Source organism: Poecilia latipinna, unplaced genomic scaffold (assembly GCF_001443285.1).
Source record: "Poecilia latipinna isolate Pla-1442-1.1 unplaced genomic scaffold, P_latipinna-1.0 Scaffold1261, whole genome shotgun sequence".
Lineage (NCBI taxonomy): Eukaryota > Metazoa > Chordata > Actinopteri > Cyprinodontiformes > Poeciliidae > Poecilia > Poecilia latipinna.
Window position 1 is genome coordinate 73,506 of NW_015113877.1, and position 4,993 is coordinate 78,498.

Below are 4,993 nucleotides of genomic sequence, written 5' to 3' on the forward strand. Positions count from 1 at the left end.
GTTTTGCAGCAGGGCTTGGTGGCTCCCCATACTGACTAAGTTAGCGATATCTGCTTTGATGACTTCAGTATTGTTTCTGGGTTTAACCAGCATAAAACTCAGCTGACTTGAACCCCGCAGAGAACCTGTGAAATATGGACAAGAGGAAAATAAGAGACTCCCAAACCCACAATTCAAGCAACAAATATGCAGCACATGTATAGGCTTGTTAGTGGGATAACTTTTCTCTGATACAAGTCACCCTTTTACTGCTCTTATGTCATTATTCACATTTCTGAATAACTGGATCAGATTTAAGCCATAATCATCGAATTTAACTGAAACAAGCACTTCAATACAGCATGAGCTGCCCTTTCTGACTCGAAATTCTTAACTTTCACTGGTATTTTTTATTTTTTATTTTTTGTTATTTGTTGGTATTTTAAAGAATCACCCAGAGTTTAATTGTGAATGTTGACGGTCAGGACGCAGCAGTGGGAAAATGTATCCTGACTCAGTCCTGCTTCCGGTGCGGCCATGGTGGGTGATGCCCCCTAATGACAACTGTCTGTAAACAACACCGCCATCCCTCCTGTCAGCCAATCACAGGGCACCAACGTCATGTGACAGGTGGGAAATCAATGTATTACAATCTTCCAGTTAATGTCACCTTCACAGAGAGCAGGTGCTGCTGCTTCTTATTTTCTGAGTCATAAACCACATCGGGCCGCTGCACAGAAGGCTGAGGGAGCGTTTTGGGAACATTTGCACCAATTTTATTAGGCATAAGGATTTTATGGTCCAGTGCTGCGCCCCCCGCTTTCGTGTAGGTTAAATGTGTGGTCCAGAGGAGTGTTTGGTCCTGTGACACAGAGTGCTTAGTAAAATAGTTGAAACAAAACAAAACAAAAAAAAATGTTATTCCATATGAATGTTCTGGCAAATTTTAGTGTGAAATTTATTGTAAATGGGTCAAAGAAAGTGATTTTTATATATATATATATATATTTAAATCATGAGGGTGTTTGGTTTTCAACTGTCTGTATTTTGATAATTTTCTTATTTATTTCGGCTTAGATCTTGTTTTTCTTGTTCATTACTACACATTACAGTTGCTTTGTACTTCGTATTCCTTGTGCATGTCTCTTCATTTTATTTTTCACCGTAATTACGGTTGAGAAAACCTTTGCAACATGACAGCTCTCCTTTCTGTACAAACTCTTAAATTAAAAATGTGAGTGGTCCTTTAATAACTATTAAACAACAATTATTATAATCATTAATACTATCCTTTTTCTTGTTTAAAGAAATGATAAGACATACCATTTTCATTTGTTTATTTCTGTTATTGTTGCTTTGCAGATATTAACAAAACAATAAATTGTTGCCCAGTAAAATGCTCTTTTTTTCTTGAAGTGTTTGCAGAAACAGTAGAAACCTGAATGGAAGTAAAAAAAAAAAAAAAAAAAAAAAACATTCAGATATTGAAGTTTGCATTGTAACCCCCCTTCAATCTTCACAAATGGAGACTTATTTATTATTTAATGAGAGGAGTTTAAACTGAGACATTGAGGGGCATAAAACTCCCTGATTATTTTTAATTTAATTTTAAGTCTTTCTGGTAACCATCCATGTCTGCATGTCTGAGCACTGGAAAGTCCCAGTGTATACAAATACAAAAGTCAAAACTTTTTTTTTCCTGCCAGACGTTGCTCTTTCAATTCCTTAAATATAACTTTAAAATATAAAATCTGCATGAATACGACTCATTGTTAATTTATTCAGTGGGTTTAAACAAGCGAAACCAAGGACTGTAGGGTAAAAGAAACAAATAAGAGTAATTATATTTTCTATTACTATGGTGTAACAAAATCTCATTCTGATATGCACAAAGTGGGGCGTTGTTATTTTGAAATTCAATTCAATTCATTTTGTGGATTGTAACTATGCCACTATAATATTTAAACTCTCAGGCTGTTTGTCGTCATGTGTTGGATTCTTCTGTGGCCTGACCTTTAGAGTTGACACTCAGTAAGTTTTCTCATTTTAACCCTTGTTTTTCTCCACCTTCCACCTGGCAACGTCTCGTATCCACAGCAAAAAACAGTCTGTCTGTCTGTCTGTCTGTCTGTCTGTCTGTCTGTCTGTCTGTCTGTCTGTCTGTCTGTCGATACTTTTAGCGTTTCCACTTCCGACACTTCACGGGGACACTCTAGTGTATCCCAAAGTTACCATGGCAACAGCTAACACTGCTCTGTGCTCTGATTCAAAAACAGCTGTTGAGCACAGGAGAGCTCTAAAGTGTCTACTATTTTCATAATTCATGAGATGTTGAACGTATTACCGCGGCTTCATTTGAAGCAGCCTTTGCCCGTTTCTCCCCAGCTGAAATTTGAAACACGACATCGGACTGGTTCGTGTTACCAACGATTTCCACCAGCAAAAAATAGACCTCCGGATCAATAACTGTTGGCCATGGATCTCTGTGTTTGATGTGGGCTCGCTCTGTGGGCATCTCTTGGTTTTTCTGAGTTGGCGTTTTGGCACGGATTTCAAAGCGGACGAGGGTTAGAATCCTAAATGGTTGATGAATGGCCGCTCTGTTTGCATTATGCTGTTTGAGTCCACGGCCCTGTCAGTGCTACTGTGTGCAGACCAGTACCACGAACACAGCACACTGCTCCATAGTAGCAGAATTTATATTCATTTGCCTTTCATGTGGCCCTCATCCCAAAAAAAGGCCCACGCATACCGCTGATGTTGGCTCCCTCTGTCATCCACTGCAATATTTTGCATGCATTCAGTAAATGCATCCCCTCCCCCATATTTGTAAAGTTAGCCTGAATTCAACCTCACAAAAGAAATATGTAACATTTGAAATGTAGCGTTAAACATTTTTGCCTTCATGTAAAACGCATTACGAGAAGGAAATCTCTGAAACAGAGCAAAACGGGAAGAAAACCTGTTAGATGCTGCAACAGACTGGAGAACAGCGTCATTTTACGTTCTAGCATGAAAACAACCTTGAACATACATCCAGAGCAACGAAACAACATCTTAGATCAGTGCTTCTCAATCTTGGTCCTGGCATAGTCAAATTCCAGATGTTAAGTCCAACTGACAATCTGTGATTTGACTAGAATACGTTTCCACAGACCCTTGCCATCCACTCTGACTGAGCTCTGGAAAGGTGGTTCTGATAACAAATGCAGACAAAACTTTTCAGATTTTTATTTGTAAAACATTTTCAGAACTATTCATCCTTGTCCACTCAGTTCATAATTAAGCACTGCTCTGAGTTTTTAACCCCCAGTGAAATCCAGTGTAACATTACGGTTATAACATGACATCAGGGAGGAATGCTTATATGCATTGTATGTTTTCTTTTTTTTTAAACTTTCCTCAAGATGCATTGCCAGCTCAGTGAAGCTTTCCTGTGGCAAACTGGGGCTACAAAGGCAACACACCTGTGTACACAATGCTCCACAGTTCACGGTGCCTCGCAGCATGAAGAGTGAAAGTAGAAAAATGAACATGTCAAAAGCTTTGAGGGGCCCCAGATGAAAAAGTGACACTGATGCTGGAACTTAGACTCCTCCAAGAAGTGTTCATCCGCCCAACACTGTTTCTCTGAACCACCACCCAGCCTCTCCCTCAAACATTCACCCTTCTCCCTCCTTTAACTCCCACTCATCCCACTCATTCCTTTCATATGTATCAATCCTTCCTTTTCTCCTCCTCGTCTCCTTGTTTTTCTGGTATTAATCATGAAGATCTCCCATCTGAGGCAAATCAGAGCGCCTTCAGATTTATCTGGACTCCCCCCCCCCTCTTCCTCCATACTTCAGCATGCCTCATTAGATGAGTAAACTCCCACTGCTGCAGAGCGGTCCATGCTATTTAGCGCATTACTCATTTAAATACACCATTAAGAAATTGCCTACTTGGAACCAACAAGGTCCTTATTTCTTCTACCTGTCTTACGCAAGGATTTATTTATATTTGCTGCGTTTAAAAGTTTTAAAATGAGCTGAAGCTTGCTTTACTATTCTTATTATTCAGAGATAAGTATTGATACTGATAAGTATTGGGTGTTTAATATAAAACGGGATCACAGGATCCAGGATCTTGTCACCTGACAAGTATTTTTCGATGTACTAGAAGGTTAATTTTACAATTTAAAATACACCCTGCAATATAAGCGATTAAATGTAAATTTTTAAAATAACCTTTAAGCCTACTTGTGGGTATTAAACATGCTTTTCATTAAGTTCTTATTTTCATAATTAGAAATAGTTATTTTTATTGGTCTGATGTAATATTCTTATTTAAAAGGTTGTCTTTTATTACAGAAAATCATTATGAATAACATAAATAAAGTCTTTCAGACATGTGGAATCAGTCTATATAAAGTCTTTCGTCTTATCTTTTGGGATGCTCAGGGTTTTTTCCTCCAAACCAGAGCCGGTCCAAGACAAAGCCAAGGAGCTGCTTCACTTCTTCGAGCTCCACCAAAAAAGACACTTAAATTTTAACACAGACCATAGATCTAGACTTTTTTCCCTTTTGTTCATGGAGAAGAAGAAAGCTAGTAAATTTGATTTAACGGTGTCAGAGGACAATTTTTAAAATGATCTAAAATTTAAATTTAAGATTTAAAGGAATTGGCACGTTTGCTTTGTAAAAATGCAAAGAACATTCTTCATAATTTGATTGTTGTGCTGCCATAGCTACAATCTGATGCTGTGGGTTTAATCTTGTTGCTTAAACCCAGTTTGTTCGCAAATACATCTCAGCAAACAGATTTAAAGTCTTTCTGTTCTGCCATGTGTTTCTTTGGTTGGAAAAGTGACATTCTGAAGGTTTGGTTTGGATTTTTGGAAACTGAGTTTTCCAAAAATAAATAAATAAAAAAAAAATTAGGGGAAAACTTTATTCCCCCCCCCCCCCCAAAAAAAAAAAAAAAACAAAGGAGAAAAATGGGGGGGGGGAGGGTGTGGGGGGGAACTCACTG